General features: G+C 45.4%; 2 protein-coding genes and 1 long non-coding RNA gene across 6 annotated transcripts in view; 2 read left to right on the forward strand and 1 right to left on the reverse strand.

The window, feature by feature from the left end:
• LOC140205277 (uncharacterized) overlaps nt 1-17,091 on the reverse strand; it is a 72,180-nt gene that overhangs the window by 38,292 nt on the left and 16,797 nt on the right. The window contains exon 6 of one of the 3 annotated variants that reach the window (XR_011887808.1): nt 16,162-16,715. The exons of the other annotated variants lie outside the window; for them this stretch is intronic. This is a non-coding gene — a long non-coding RNA (uncharacterized lncRNA). Of the gene's footprint in view, nt 1-16,161; nt 16,716-17,091 lie in introns of those variants that run through there. 3 annotated transcript variants of the gene reach the window in all.
• Nucleotides 1-17,091, forward strand: part of LOC140205254 (ovarian cancer G-protein coupled receptor 1-like) — a 94,429-nt gene that overhangs the window by 30,598 nt on the left and 46,740 nt on the right. The gene's annotated exons all lie outside the window — the stretch shown is intronic.
• Nucleotides 1-17,091, forward strand: part of LOC140205262 (ovarian cancer G-protein coupled receptor 1-like) — an 87,319-nt gene that overhangs the window by 30,588 nt on the left and 39,640 nt on the right. The gene's annotated exons all lie outside the window — the stretch shown is intronic.

Raw genomic sequence — 17,091 nt, forward strand, 5'->3', positions numbered from 1 at the left:
AAACTCACTCTCTTGAGATCCATTACCTACCTGATTTTCCTAGTCAACCTGCAAGTTAAAATCTCCCATGACTATCATAACATTGCCCTTTTGACACACCTTTTCTATTTCCCTTTGTAATTTGTTGTCCACATCCCAGCTACTGTCATTGGGAGGCCTGTATATAACTGCCATCAATGTCCTTTCACCCTTGCAGTTTCTTAACTCAACCCCCAAGGATTCAACATCTTCCAATCCCATGTCACATCTTTCTACTGATTTGATGCCATTCTTTACCAATAGAGCCACACCAACCCCTCTGCCTACCTTCCTATCCCTCCAATATAACATGTAACCTTGGACATTCAGCTCCCAACTACAACCATCCTTCAGCCACGATTCAGTGATGGCCACAACATCATACCTGACAATCTGTAATAGTGCAACAAGATCATCCGCCTTATTTCTTATACTACATGCATTAAGATACAACACCTTGAGTACTGTATTTGCTGCCCTTTGAGAATCGGCATCCCTAATGTACTGATACTCACTCGCTGGCTGCAATTTCGTCCTATCCTCTGCCTGCCCTTCCTGATAGTTTGATTGCACGCTACCTTTGCCTTTTTGCCATCTGTCCTATCCTGAGTTCCTTCACCCTGGTCCTCTCCTGCCAAATTATTTTAAACCCTCCCCAACAGTCCTAACAAACCTGCCCATGAGAATTTTTGTCCCCCTAGGGTTCAGGTGCAACCCATCCTTTTTGAACAAGTCATACCTCCTCCAGACAATAACACAATGATCCAAGAACCTGAAGCCTTACCCCCTGCACCGGTTTCTCTGCCAAATCATCCTGTTTCTACACTCACTGGCACATGGCACAGGTAGCAATTCAGAAATTACTACCCAGGAAGTCTTACTAGATCTCCAAATTCTCTCTTCAGGACCTCTTTGCTTTTCCTTCCTATGTAATTGGTACCAATATGTGCCAAGACATCTGGCTGCTCTCCGTACCCCTCCAGAATGCTGTAGATGTGATCTGAGATGTCCCTGACCCTGGCACCTGGGAGGTAACATACCATCTGAGTGTCCCATTCATGTCCACAGAATCTCCTGTCTGTTCCTCTGACTATTGAGACCCCTATCACTACCACTCCCCTCTTCACCTTCTTTCCCTTCTGCACCACAGTCCCATGCTCAGTGCCAGTAATCCAGTCTTCCCTGGGAGGTCATCCCCCACAATAGTATCCAAATTGTTATACTTATTATTGAGAGGAATGGCTACTGGGGTGCTCCGCACTAACTGTCTATTCACATTTCCATTTCTCCTGACAGTCACCAGCTACTCGCCTCCTGTAACTTCGGGGTGACAACTTCCCTGTAACTCTGATTATCTCCTCTCTCTCCCGTACAAGCTGAAGGTCATCCAGCTGCTGCTCCAGATCCCTAACACGGTCTTCAAGGAGCTGCAGCTGAATGCACCTTACACAGAGGTAGAAACATAGAAAATAGGTGCAGGAGTAGGCCATTTGGCCCTTCGAGCCTGCACCGCCATTCAGTATGATCATGGCTGATCATCCAACTCAGAACCCCGTACCTGCCTTCTCTCCATACCCCCTGATCCCTTTAGCCGCAAGGGCCATATCTAACTCCCTCTTAAATATAGCCAATGAACTGGCCTCAACTGTTTCCTGTGGCAGAAAATTCCACAGATTCACCACTCTCTGTGTGAAGAAGTTTTTCCTCATCTCGATCCTAAAAGGCTTCCCGTTTATCCTCAAACCGTGACCCCTCATTCTGGACTTCCCCAACATCAGGAACCATCTTCCTGCATCTAGCCTGTCCAATCCCTTTAGAATTTTATACGTTTCAATCAGATCCCTCAATCTTCTAAATTCCAGAGAGTACAAGCCTAGTCGATCTAGTCTTTCATCATATGAAAGTCCTGCCATCCCAGGAATCAATCTGGTGAACCTTCTTTGTACTCCCTCTATGGCAAGAATGTCTTTCCTCAGATTAGGGGACCAAAACTGCACACAATACTCCAGGTGTGGTCTCACCAAGGCCTTGTACAGCTGCAGTAGTACCTCCCTGCTCCTGTACTCGAATCCTCTTGCTATGAATGCCAGCATACCATTCGCCTTTTTCACCACCTGCTGTACCTGCATGCCCACTTTCAATGACTGGTGTATAATGACACCCAGGTCTCATTGCACCTCCCCTTTTCCTAATTGGCCACCATTCAGATCATAATCTGTTTTCCTGTTCTTGCCACCAAAGTGGATAACCTCACATTTATCCACATTAAATTGCATCTGCCATGAGTTTGCCCACTCACCTAACCTATCCAAGTCACCCTGCATCCTCTTAGCATCCTCCTCACAGTTAACACTGCCGCCCAGCTTCGTGTCATCCACAGATTTGGAGATGCTGCATTTAATTCCCTGTCTTCGGGAGTCCCAGGTAGTTCCCTGGAAGACTCTCCCAGGACTCCAACATCTAGCACGTAGAACACACAACAGCCTTTTACTGCACTAGGTAGAGTAAGAGAGAAAAAGGGAACTTTAACAGAAACTTAGCCAGAACCAACGCCTCTACTGAGCCACAGCTTCCTTTGAGCCAAAGCCTGACCCTCCTACTCTCACTATTAGCCTACTCCCAACAATGGCCGTCCCACTTCTTCCTTCTATACTTTTATTTAATTTTCTATCGCCCGCTCCCACGGCTGATTGGGCTGCCGGAAAGAAAGCCTTATGATGGACTGGGCCACATTGATCACTCTTCGTAGGATTTTTCATACAAGGCCATTTGTGCTTCCATACCAGGCCATGATGCAACCAGTCAGTATACTCTCAACCACACATCTTTAGAAGTTTGTCAAAGTTTTCAATGTCATGCCGAATCTTTGCCAACTTCTAAGAAAGTAGAGGTGCTGCTGTGCTTTCTTCATAATTGCACTTATGCGTTGGTCCCGGGACAGATCTGAAGTGATAACACTGAAGAATTTAAAGTTGCTGACCCTCTCCAATGAGAACTGGCTCGTGGACCTCCAGTTCCCTCCTCCTGAAGGAAGTGGAGTTGTTGGTGTGCTTTATTCATGCAGTCTCTGTTGTTGGACCAGGGTAGGCCATTGGTGAAGTTCACTCCCACTAACTTGAAGCTCTTAACCCCAGCACCATTGATGTAGACAAGCTGGAGTGAATTGAACCCTTCCTGAAGCTAATGACCAGCCCTTTTGTTTTGCTGACATTGAGGGAAAGGTTGTTGTCATGACACCAACTCTATCTTCTTCCTGCATTCCAACTCATTGTTATTTGAGATGCGGCCCGCTATGGTGGTATCATCAGCAAATTAGTAGGTTGAATTAGAATCTAAATTACATAAACTTTGATATAAATTATACATAACTTGCACAACACAATACTATTATGGCATCAGTGCATTGAGAGACATATGATCTGAGGTAGAAATGGGGTCTTTCAGGTCAGCTCCATTGGGGAAGAAGCTGTTGATGAACCTTGAGATGTAGACCTTCAGGCTCCGGTAACTCCTGCCTGATGGCAGCAATGAGAAAAGGGCACTGCCTGGATGGTGGGGTTCCTCAATGGTCCACGTCACCTTCCCGAGATATTGCCTCTTGGAGATGTCCACGATGGTAGGACGAGCTTTACCCATGTATAAAGCTGATTCTCCCTAACAACATAAACACAAGAGATCCCGCAGATGCTGGAAATCTTGAGCAACACACACAAGATGCTGGAGGAACTCAGGCAACAACTATGGACGGAAATAAACAGTCGATGTTTTGGGCTGAGACCCTTCATCAGAACAGGAAAGGAAGGGGGCAAAGCCAGAATAAGGAGGAGAGGAGAGAAAGGAGTACAAGCAGACAGTTGAGACAAGGTGAGGGGAAAGGTAGGTGGGTGGGAGAGGGGGGCATGAAGTAAGAAGCTGGGAGGTGATAGGTGGAAGAGGTAAGAGGCTGAAGAAGTAGGAATCTGATAGGAGAGGAGAGCGAGCCAAGGAAGAAAGAGAAGGAGGAGGGCACTGAAGGGAGGAGATAGGCAGCTGATGAGAAGAGAAGGGGCAAGAGAGGAACCAGAATTGAGAATGAAAATGAGTGGGTGCGGGGGGGGGGTGGAATTACCAGAAGTTAGAGAAATCAATGTTCCTGCCATCAGGTTGGAAGCTATGTAGATGGATATGAGTTGTTCCTCCAACTTGAGTGTGAAGTCATTGTGGCAATGGAGGAGGCCACAAGCCAACAGGTCAGAATGGGAATGGGAATTAGAATTAAAACGGGTGGCCAATGGGAAATCCCACCTTTTGTGACGGCAGAGTAAAGGTGCTCGAGGAAGCAGGGTCAAGCAGCATCTGTGGGGGAAGCAATATATCACTCCTGATGAAATACGGTATCACTCCTGATGAAATACTGTATCAGTCCTGATGAAATATGGTATCACTCCTGATGAAATACGGTATCACTCCTGATGAAATACTGTACTGTATCACTCCTGATGAAATACGGTATCACTCCTGATGAAATACTGTACTGTATCACTCCTGATAAAATACTGTATCACTCCTGATGAAATACTGTACTGTATCACTCCTGATGAAATACGGTATCACTCCTGATGAAATATTGTATCACTCCTGATAAAATACTGTATCACTCCTGATGAAATAAGGTATCACTCCTGATGAAATACGGTATCACTCCTGATGAAATATGGTATCACTCCTGATGAAATACTGTATCACTCCTGATGAAATATGGTATCACTCCTGATGCTGCTGGAGCCACAGAGTTCCTCCAGCAGTCTGTTTTTTTTTTGCTCTAGGTTCCAATGTCTGCAGTATCTTATGTCTCCTGACAATCCCTCATCAGTCCTTGCCTTTCCTAATCCAATTAAGTCCTGTCTCTCAAAATCCCTTCCGGGAATAAGATTGAAAGAGTCAGAGAAAATTTACAAAGGTGTTGCTGGGGCTTGTAGAGGACCTGTGTTACAGGAGAAGATTGAATAGGCTAGGACTTTACTTCCTGGAGTGTAGGAGAATGGTAGAGATTTGGTAAGGTCATACAACATTATGAGGGGTATAGATGGGGTAAATGCAAGCAGGCATTTTCCACTGAGATTGGTGACACTAGAACTAGTGGTCATGGGTTAAAGGTGAAAGATAAAATATTTCAGGGGAATCAGAGGGGGAGCTTCACTGGGGATGGTGGGAGTGTGGAACGAGCTGCCAGAGGAAGCGATTGATTTGGCTTCAATTGCAACATTTAAGAGAAGTTAGGATAAGTACATAGATGGGAGGGTATGGAAGGATATGTTCCACAGATGTGTTGGAATAACAGGTCAGAATGGACTAGATGGGCTGAAGGGCCTGTTTCTGTGCTGTAGAATTCTATGACAGCTATGACTAATGTTTCCATCACTGATGTAAGGCTCATCAGGCTGTCCCTACTGCCCTTATTTTATGAAGGCACAACATGAGCTGAGTTGAGGGTGGGAAGCCTCAGAGAACCATCTCCCAGGGTTACAACTCAGGGGAACGCAGGAAAAATTAATTAAATATGCTCGAGGAGGAGGAGAACGAAAATAGAGAAAGGTTGATAAGATGGGAGGTGGGGGGGGGGGTGCCACGAGATGAAAGAAGTGAGAGGTGAAGGAGGGCAGACGAGGAGAGAAAGAATGTGCAAATGGAGGTGTGGAGTAGGAGGAGGGCATGAATGAGCAAGATGGTATCAAAGACAGGAGTAGGGGTGATGTAGCACTGATGAATGGAGTGAACTGTATGAAGCCAAAGGGGGAATGAAGGGTCCTGATGAAGGGTCTCAGCCCAAAACATTGACTGTTTATTCAGCTCCATAGATGCAGCCCAAGCCTGGTTGTATTTCACTGTACCTTAGTGCACTTGACAGTGATAAAGTATTCCAGTAGCAGAAAGGAGGAATGAATGTACAGGAGAATAGGGACAGAGCCACAAGGCCAAAGGGGGAATGAAGGTAGAGGAGAATAGGGACGGAGGCCATAATACAAAGGAGCAGAATTTGGCCCATTCAGTCTGCTCTGCCATTCTATTATTATTGCTCAACCCCACTCTCCTGTTTTCTTCCCATAACTTTTGACACCTCAATGAGACCGTGCCCCTGGTCCTAGACTGCCTCACTATTGGAAACACCCTCTGCACATCCATTCTATCTGGGCCTTTCAATAGAGCAGAGGGATAAAAGAGTGAAAAGAGGGTGGAAGGAGAGGTGTGGTGAGAGATGAGTGTGAGAGTGGTGAGAGAGAATAAGCCTGCATCAATGACTCAAGGTGTTAAGACAGTGGTAATGATGTATTGCTTTCAGATGTGCAGATATCTATGTGAGATAAACATTCGCACTTACACAATCACGCAAGATGACATGGGAAACCATGAAGCAGCTTTATCTGAGAAGCACAACAAACACGTAGGTGAGAGGTTAGTGTGATCCACATTCAGAGTTGAAGTTATTGCTAGACTGTGACGAATATCAGAACACAGCCTCCACGGGTCCAAGGAAGTGAGGAAGTGTCTACTTCTCCTCATGACGATTCAATTCTGCTCCAGTTAACGCCAGCCGTTATTGCGGAGCTGGTGGGAATGTGGTGAACGTAATGCAACCTTGGTGGAGGCCAGGCGCTGGATGGGCTGAAAAGCCTGAATCCTGCTGCATGACCCCATGACCCTCTTGCTCTGCTGCCTTTGGTGTGGTGTGCACAGAGAGAGTTCTGTTTGATGCTGTCTCATGTCTCCACCTCCATATCTGCACTGAGCTGTGTACCTGACAGCTCCAGGAGTAGGAAGGCTGAAGTGATCGACATCACAAGCCCTCGGATATTTACCCAATTCCCCAGAGAATCTCTAGACAGCACCCCCTCAGGGGGTCGGGGGAGCTCCACTCAGTCCACGTTCTTTGTCAACTCCGATTTTGATGGACCATAATCCATTCGGTCCTTCAAATCTGCTCCACCATTCAATCGTGGCTGATTTATTTTCCCTCTCAACCCCATCCACCTGTTTCTCCCTGTAACCTTTGACACCCTTAGTAACCATGAACCTATCAACCTCCACTTTAAATATACCCAATGGGCTCTATAGCCTTCTGTGGCAATGAATTTGACAGATTCACCACTCTCTGGCTAAAGCAATCCCTCCTCATCTCTGTTCTAAAAGGGGTGTCCACCCATGTTACCAATTAACCTACTAACCCATATGTTTTTGGAAGGTGGGAGGAAAGCGGAGTGCCCATAGAAAACCCATGTGGTCACGGGAAGAGTGTACAAAGTCTTTACAGACACCAGCTGGAATTGAACCCAGGTCAATGGCGTCACACCAACTGCTACACTATTGTGCTGCTATAACGAGACATTAGGAGAGTGGACAATCTTACTAAGTGACCAACCAGGCACAATGACCTCCTGACCCTCATTCCTACGGTCACACCTCAGATCGATGACTAGAAGTCCAGTCTAACTGAAGGTTAACAAACAGCATGGGAACATGGTTTTTTTACTATCAGAACAGGAGGCACGGCAACACGGCATATCAATGTAGACACCACAGAGGCCAGAACAAGGAGATCACAGAGATATGAGGGAGTTGTTGGAACAGGACACTTTGCTATTTTTGAACAAAAGTTTCACATCTGTCTTTGCTGCTTTGTGTGAGTCACTAATGACCAGCAATACAAGATAATCCAAACCAGGACTCTACTTCTTAACCTACACTTTGAGGCTTTAGAATTTTTAAGCTGCTACCCGGAAGATGTCAAATGATTGTAGTCCCAAAAACCCTTTTGTAGCACTTATTGTTCCTAACTGGGCGGGGGGGGGGGGGGTTTAAAAGAAAAGGGACGATATATAAAATCATGAGGGGCATAGAGAGGGTATAGTGAAAGCACATAGTCTTTCCCCAGGAGGGATGCTCAGGACAAGAGGGATCAGTGGTCAGGGACTTAAAAGTGACATCAGGGCAGCTTCTTCACACAAAGGGTGGCGTGTATCTGGAACGGGCTACCAGGAATCGTGGTTGAGGTGGACTCATTAACAACATTTAAAAGCCATTTAGATTAAGTACATAGGAGAGGTTTAGAGGACCATGGGCCAAATACGGGCAGATGGGACCAGCTCACTGGGCAGCATAGTTAGCACAAAGTGTTTGGGCCGAAGGGCTTTTTTCCGTGTTGCATGATTCTGTGGCAGCTCACTTTAACTTGGAGTGACATATGGAATGGACTGGGTGACAACAAGCAGATTCCATCCTCTAAAGGGCGTTTAGTGTCCAAATGGGTTTCTTTTCACAATACTGGTTCCTGTTATTGCATTTCTCACCATTTCAATTCCAGATTCTATTTAAAGAAGAAAGATGAGCTTTATTTGTTATATGTACATCGAAACAGTGAAATGCATCATCTGTACCAATGACCAGCGCAATGCTGGGAAGTATCACTGTACTTCCAGTGCCAACATTGTTTCCGCAACTTATCCTAACCCATATGTTGGAGGACACCAGAGTACTCAGAGGAAACCCACACAACATGGGGAGAATGTACAAACTCTTTACAGGCAGACGGGGGAATTGAACCCCAATTTTCCAATCACTTTTGCTGCAAAGCAGTCCCATAACCACTATGCTGCTCTGCTGCCCCCTTAAAGTTAATCAGTTAACTTTAAAATCCCCAGTGAAACCTGATCTCATACCTTTGAACCAATTGTCCAGGACTCTGTGTGCTACTCCTGCTTTAACCAGTCTGATCACGTTTCCCCAGAGGCTGTTCAGCTCAACCGGTCTGTTCTCTGTTTTTTTCTACTCTGCTCTGCTCTCCTCCCATCAGCAGACCTTCCTTCCTTGCCTGCTTATCTGAATTCCATACTAACGTATGGCTCGTAAGATAACACTCAGATTTATACTGAGTCTAGTTAACCCCAATCACACTACCTTCCTGAATGCGGCTTTGAGAAAGAGTCACACAGAATGGAAGTAGGCTTTTCTGCCCATCTGGTCCATGCTGGCCAAGATTCAGGTCGTAGCTAGTCCCATTTGCCTGCATTTAGTTCATAATCCTCTGAACCTTTCCTATTCATGATCTGTCAAAGTGTCTTAAATTTTGTTAATGTTCCTGCCTGAGCCACTTTCTCTGGCAGCTCATTCCATAGACTGCCCACTCTAGGTGAACAAGTTGCCTATCAGATTTTGCTTAAATCTCCCCTCCTAACTTAAACCTGTCCCATCTTGTTCCTGACTCCCAAACCCAGGGGAGAAGGCTGTGTGCGTATTTATCCTACCTATGCCCCTCATGGTTTTATACAGCTGTATAGGATTATTCCTCAGTCTCCTACACTACAAAGAATAATATCCCAATGTGTTCAACCTCTCTCCATAATTGAGCCCCAGCAACATCTTTGTAAATCTCCTCTGCACTCTTAATGTCATCTTTCGTATAAAAAAGTGACCAAAACTGAGCATTACATTCCAAATGTAGTTTCTTCCCCTCTGCCATCTGATTCCTAAATGGACATTGAGCCCGTGAACACCACCTTGTTTTTCTTATATCATTTCTGCTTTTGCATTATTTTTAGTTTAATTTATACTTGCTATAATTTATTTATGTTTTTTCTACATTATCACTAGATTAGAATTTTATTTCTTACATCCATCTCACAACATGAGGGAGTAAAAATCTTTATGTTGTGTCTCCATGGTAATGTACCAGCAATAAGGAAGGGAAATTTGGGAGGATGTTACCCAGACACTAAGATTGTGTACATAATTGTTTTGTATACATGTTTGTACAGTCAAATATGGAATCAGATGAATATGTATTAATCAATCTGATGGCCCGGTGAAAGAAGCTGTCCCATAGCCTGTTGGTCTTGGCCTTCATGCTGCGGTAACATTTGCCAGGTGGAAGCAGCTAACAATTTGTGGTTAGGGTGGCTGGAGTCCCTAATGATCCCCTGGGCCCTTTTTACACACCTGCAGCTGTAAATGTCCTGAATAGAGGGAAGTTCACATCCACAGATGAGCTGGGCTGCCCACACCACTCTCTGCAGTGCCCTGCGACTGAGGGTAGTACAGTTCCCATACCAGGCGGTGACACGGCCAGTCAGAAATGCTCCCAATGGTATCCCTGTAGAAAGTCCTGAGGATTTCGGACTCACGCCAAACTCCTTCAGCCATCTGAGGCGAAAGAGACGCTGTTGTGCTTTTGCACCACACAGCTGGTATGTACAGACCAGCTGAGATTCTCAGTAATGTGTATACATAGAAACATAGAAAATAGGTGCAGGAGTAGGCCATTCGGCCCTTCGAGCCTGCACCGCCATTTATCATGATCATGGCTGATCATCCAACTCAGAGCCCTGCACCAGCCTTCCCTCCATACCCCCTGATCCCCGTAGCCACAAGGGCCATATCTAACTTCAATGAACTGGCCTCAACTGTTTCCTGTGGCAGACAATTCCACAGATTCACCACTCTCTGTGTGAAGAAGTTTTTCCTAATCTCAGTCTTAAAAGGTTTCCCCTTTATCCTCAAACTGTGACCCCTCGTTCTGGACTTCCCCAACATCAGGAACAATCTTCTTGCATCTAGCCTGTCCAATCCCTTTAGGATTTTATACGTTTCAATCAGATCCCCCCTCAATCTTCTAAATTCCAACGAGTACAAGCCTAGTTCATCCAGTCTTTCTTCATATGAAAGTCCTGCCATCCCAGGAATCAATCTGGTGAACCTTCTTTGTACTCCCTCTATGGCAAGCATGTCTTTCCTCAGATTAGGGGACCAAAACTGCACACAATACTCCAGGTGTGGTCTCACCAAGGCCTTGTACAACTGCAGTAGTATCTCCCTGCTCCTGTACTCGAATCCTCTCGCTATGAATGCCAGCATACCATCCGCCTTTTTCACCGCCTGCTGTACCTGTATGCCCACTTTCAATGACTGGTGTATAATGACACCCAGGTCTCGTTGCACCTCCCCTTTTCCTAATCCGCCACCATTCAGATAATAATCTGTTTTCCTATTTTTGCCACCAAAGTGGATAACTTCACATTTATCCACATTAAATTGCATCTGCCATGAATTTGCCCACTCACCCAACCTATCCAAGTCACCCTGCATCCTCTTAGCATCCTCCTCACAGCTAACACTGCCGCCCAGCTTCGTGTCATCCGCAAACTTGGAGATGCTGCATTTAATTCCCTCATCCAAGTCATCAATATATATTGTAAACAACTGGGTCCCAGCACTGAGCCTTGCGGTACCCCACTAGTCACCGCCTGCCATTCTGAAAAGGTCCCGTTTATTCCCACTCTTTGCTTCCTGTCTGCTAACCAATTCTCTATCCACATCAATACCTTACCCCCAATACCGTGTGCTTTAAGTTTGCACACTAATCTCCTGTGTGAGACCTTGTCAAAAGCCTTTTGAAAATCCAAATATACCACATCCACTGGTTCTCCCCTATCCACTCTACTAGTTACATCCTCAAAAAATTCTATGAGATTCGTCAGACATGGTTTTCCTTTCACAAATCCATGCTGACTTTGTCCGATGATTTCACCGCTTTCCAAATGTGCTGTTATCACATCTTTGATAACTGACTCCAGCAGTTTCCCCACCACCGACGTTAGGCTAACCGGTCTATAATTCCCCGTTTCTCTCTCTGTCCTTTTTTAAAAAGTGGGGTTACATTAGCCACCCTCCAATCCTCAGGAACTAGTCCAGAATCTAACGAGTTTTGAAAAATTATCACTAATGCATCCACTATTTCTTGGGCTACTTCCTTCAGCACTCTAGGATGCAGACCATCTGGCCCTGGGGATTTATCTGCCTTTAATCCCTTCAATTTATCTAACACCACTTCCCTACTAACATGTATTTCGCTCAGTTCCTCCATCTCACTGGACCCTCTGTCCCCTACTATTTCTGGAAGATTATTTATGTCCTCCTTAGTGAAGACAGAACCAAAGTAATTATTCAATTGGTCTGCCATGTCCTTGCTCCCCATAATCAATTCACCTGTTTCTGTCTGTAGGGGACCTACATTTGTCTTTACCAGTCTTTTCCTTTTTACATATCTATAAAAGCTTTTACAGTCAGTTTTTATGTTCCCTGCCAGTTTTCTCTCATAATCTTTTTTCCCCTTCCTAATTAAGCCCTTTGTCCTCCTCTGCTGAACTCTGAATTTCTCCCAGTCCTCAGGTGAGCCACTTTCTCTGGCTAATTTGTATGCTTCTTCTTTGGAATTGATACTATCCCTAATTTCCCTTGTCAGCCACGGGTGCACTATCTTCCTTGATTTATTCTTTTGCCAAACTGGGATGAACAATTGTTGTAGTTCATCCATGCAATCTTTAAATGCTTGCCATTGCATATCCACCATCAATCCTTTAAGTGTCATTTGCCAGTCTATCTTAGCTAATTCACGACTCATACTTTCAAAGTTACCCCTCTTTAAGTTCAGAACCTTTGTTTCTGAATTAACTATGTCACTCTCCATCTTAATGAAGAATTCCACCATATTATGGTCACTCTTACCAAGGGGCCTCTCACGACAAGATCGCTAATTAACCCTTCCTCATTGCTCAAAACCCAGTCCAGAATAGCCCGCTCTCTAGTTGGTTCCTCGACATGTTGGTTCAAAAAACCATCCCGCATACATTCCAAGAAATCCTCTTCCTCAGCACCTTTACCAATTTGGTTCACCCAATCTACATGTAGATTGAAGTCACCCATTATTACTGCTGTTCCTTTATTGCACACATTTCTAATTTCCTGTTTAATACCATCTCCGACCTCACTACTACCGTTAGGTGGCCTGTACACAACTCCCACCAGCGTTTTCTGCCCCTTAGTGTTATGCAGCTCTACCCATATCGATTCCACATCTTCCCGGCTTATGTCCTTCCTTTCTATCGCGTTAATCTCCTCTTTAACCAGCAACGCCACCCCACCTCCTTTTCTTTCATGTCTATCCCTCCTGAATATTGAATATCCCTGAACGTTGAGCTCCCATCCTTGGTCACCCTGGAGCCATGTCTCTGTGATCCCAACGATATCATAATCATTAATAACAATCTGCACTTTCAATTCATCCACCGTGTTACGAATGCTCCTTGCATTGACACACAAAGCCTTCAGGCGCTCTTTTACAACTCTCTTAGCCCTTATACAATTATGTCGAAAAGTGGCCCTTTTTGATGCTTGCCCTGGATTTGTCGGCCTGCCACTTTTACTTTTCTCCTTACTACTTTTTGCTTCTACCCTCACTTTACACCCCTCTGTCTCTCTGCACTGGTTCCCATCCCCCTGTTGTGAACTAACCTCCTCTCGCCTAGCCTCTTTAATTTGATTCCCACCCCCCAACCATTCTAGTTTAAAGTCACCTCAGTAGCCCTCGCTAATCTCCCTGCCAGGATATTGGTCCCCCTAGGATTCAAGTGTAACCCGTCTTCTTTGTACAGGTCACACCTGCGCCAAAAGAGGTCCCAATGATCCAAAAACTTGAATCCCTGCCTCCTGCTCCAATCCCTCAGCCACGCATTTATCCTCCACCTCATCACATTCCTACTCTCACTGTCGCGTGGCACAGGCAGTAATCCCGAGATTACTACCTTTGCGGTCCTTATTCTCACCTCCCTTCCTAGCTCCCTATATTCTCCTTTCAGGACCTCGTTCCTTTTCCTACCTATGTCATTGGTACCTATATGTACCATGACCTCTGGCTCCTCACCCTCCCACTTCAGGATATCTTGAACACGATCAGAAATATCCTGGACCCTGGCACCAGGGAGGCAAATTACCATCCGGGTCTCTGGACTGCGTCCACAGAATCGCCCATCTGACCCCCTTACTATCGAGTCCCCTATCACAACTGTCCTCCTCTTCCTTTCCCTACCCTTCTGAGCTACAGGGCCGGACTCTGTGCCGGAAGCACGGCCACTGTCGCTTCCCCCGGGTAAGCTGTCCCCCCCAACAGTACTCAAACAGGAGTACCTATTGTTAAGGGGCACAGCCACCGGGGTACTCTCTATTACCTGACTCTTCCCCTTCCCCCTCCTAACTGTGACCCACTTGTCTGCGTCCCGTGGCCCCGGTGTGACCACCTGCCTGTAACTCTTCTCTATCAACTCCTCACTCTCCCTGACCAGACGGAGGTCATCGAGCTGCAGCTCCAGTTCCGTAACGCGGTCCCTTAGGAGCTGCATCTCGATGCACTTGGTGCAGATGTAGACGTATACCGAGGAACTTGAAACTACTCTTCCCCTCAACTACAATCCCATTGATGTCAATAGGGGCTAGCGCGTCTCCTTTCCCCCTGTGATCCATGATCAGCTCCTTTGTTTTTTTTCGATGTGGAGGGAGAGTATTGCATTGTACTGCTGCCGCTAACTTAAAGAATTTTACGACACATGCCAGTGATATTAAACCTAATTCCGATTCTGAAAAGTAGCCTCACCAACATCTTGTACAACTGCAATATAATATCCCATAAGGGCACTGAGTTCCTCCAGCATTTTGTGTGGGTTACTGAAAGGATGTGGGAGGCTTTGGAGAGATTGGAAGAGGTTCACCAGGATGTTGCCTGATGAGTGAGTATTAGCTTCAAGGAGAGGGTGGACAAACTTGGGTTGTTTTCTCTGGAATGTCAGAATTGCAGAAGGGATACCTGATAGAAGTTTATAAAGCAATGGGAGCATAGATAGTGCAGATTCTCCTTGGGCCCTTAACTCCCAGTGGAACATAGGCCATCAAGGACCTCCCATCTCCAAATTCCTCATGAATTCGATGGTGTGGTTGGAGTTCATCAATGTTTCTGTAATCCATGGTATCCACTGTACAGGGGGTTGGTCTATACAGCTTCACCAGAGCCCTGATGGCCAGTCTTATCTGTTTTCACCTCTCATGACAGGGACGTAGGGTTGGACTTTGAGAGGTAGATATTGCAGCTAATCAGAGACAGTTTCACAAGGTAGAAGTGTCAAGTATCAGAGGGCAGAGATTAAGGAAAGCTTAAAGGAGATTTGTGAGGCAAAAGTTTCTTACACAGAGAGGTAAGAATGTTTAAAAGGCATTTAGGCACAAACAGGTGGGGAACTGAGAGATATGGATCATGTGCAAGCAAATGTCCAGTTTAAATAGGGACTATGGTCAGCACAGGCACAGTGGGCCAAAGGCCCTGTTTTGTTGCTGTACTGCGTTCTAAAACGAAACCATCACTGCAAAGCAGGCTCTGAGTTTGCTATAAATAGCATTGGAAGAAACCAGAAGCTTAAATGAAGCACCAGTCACTTTGGCTAGGCACAGCTCTCAAACTGCAAAGTTCCTTTGGTCAACACTGAGGAAGGATTGGTGCTAGCAAGTGACTGAATTTTATTTATGGATGAATGGTCAAACAATGCTGGATTGTCCCTCCACCCCAGCTCATTTCACACTATCAGCAAATTATGAGCGTTACTGTGGATGAGTTTTTCACTCCACCCAAACCATTTACCATTTCACTGGCACTGCCTTCTCTCTCATTCTCCTCCATTCCCATCCCTTTTCATTTTCTCTTCAGTTTTACATTCATAGAACCTTTGTTTACTTCACACTCAATTTCATCTTTAACTTCTGCCTTCTAAATTATTTTTTCCACTCTTCTCCTGATTCTGTTTCCACTCAGATCCCAGCACAGGGTAGTCTGAATGCAGGTGTTTGGTTCTGGGCATAGGGGTGGAAAGAAAATGTTTGGAAATGTACTGTTGACAAAAGAAATCCCTCTGGAGATGAAAAAAAAAATCCCAAAAAAAAACCTGCAGATGCTGGAAGTCTGAAATAAAAACAGAAAATGCTGGGAAGACTCCAATGGCCAGGCAGCATCTGTGGAAAGAGAAACAGAACTACTATTTCAGGTCCAAGACCCTTCATCTGAACTGAGAAAGAGGCGAACTGCCCCACTGATCCTTTTGACTTGTTCTCAATTTTTCATATACACACACTCAGTGACCATTTTATGAAGTACCTCCTGTACCTAATAATATGGCAACTGAGTGTATGTTCATGATGTTGTACTGCTGCTGCCTGTCTGCTTCAAGGTTCAACGTTTTGTGCATTCAGAGATGGTCTTCAAAGATTTTTAGATTATGAAAACACTCAGTCCTCTTTTATTGTCATTTAGAAATGCATACATGCATTAAGAAATGATACAATGTTTCTCCGGAGTGATATCACAGAAGACAGGACAGACCAAAGACTAACACTGACAGAACCACATCAATATAACATATAGTTACAGCAGTGCAAAGCAATACCATAATTTGATGAAGAACAAACCATGGGCACGGTAAAAAAAAGTCTCAAAGTCCCGAGTTGATCAACTCCCAAGTCCCCAATAGCAGGCGGCAAAAGGGAGAAACTCCCTGCCAGAAACCTCCAGGCACCGTCAACTTGTCAATGCCTTGGAAGCAGCCAACCACAGCCGACACTGAGTCCATCCATCTGAAAAACTTTGAGCTTCCGACCAGCCTCTCCGATACAGCCTCCCGAGCGCCTTCGACCTCTCCCCGGCCACAAAGCCAAGGATTTCGAGCCCTTCTGCTCCGGAGATTCCAGTTACCACACAGTAGCAGCGGTAGCGAAGTGGACATTTCGAAAATTTTCCAGATGTTCCTCCGTACTCTCACGTCTATCTCCATCAAATCAGAATTGTGCACGGTCCCCTACTTGACAGATAACAGATATTCATCACCGAAGTGGCCGCACGCACTGCCGTCACGCCACCATCTTCTCCCCCCTCCCGGGAGGATTCAAAGTACACTTACTATTAAAGTATGTATGTAGTATACAACCCTGAGATTTGTCTTCCCATAGACAGTCCCAAAACAAAGAAAACCATCATACCCATTTAAAGAAAAACATCAAACACCCAACACACATACAGCAAAGAAATGAGCATAAAACACAGAATACAAAACACCAAATCACAAAGACATCAAAAGAGTCCAGGCATATTAATTTCAGCTCAATTTAGTTCAGTTCAATCCAGCGCCTCGTCTCTCGCCACAGCACTAGTCTACCCAATCAAGATTGCACAAA

The sequence above is a fragment of the Mobula birostris genome, chromosome 1 (assembly GCF_030028105.1).
Source record: "Mobula birostris isolate sMobBir1 chromosome 1, sMobBir1.hap1, whole genome shotgun sequence".
In the NCBI taxonomy this organism is placed as follows: domain Eukaryota; kingdom Metazoa; phylum Chordata; class Chondrichthyes; order Myliobatiformes; family Myliobatidae; genus Mobula; species Mobula birostris.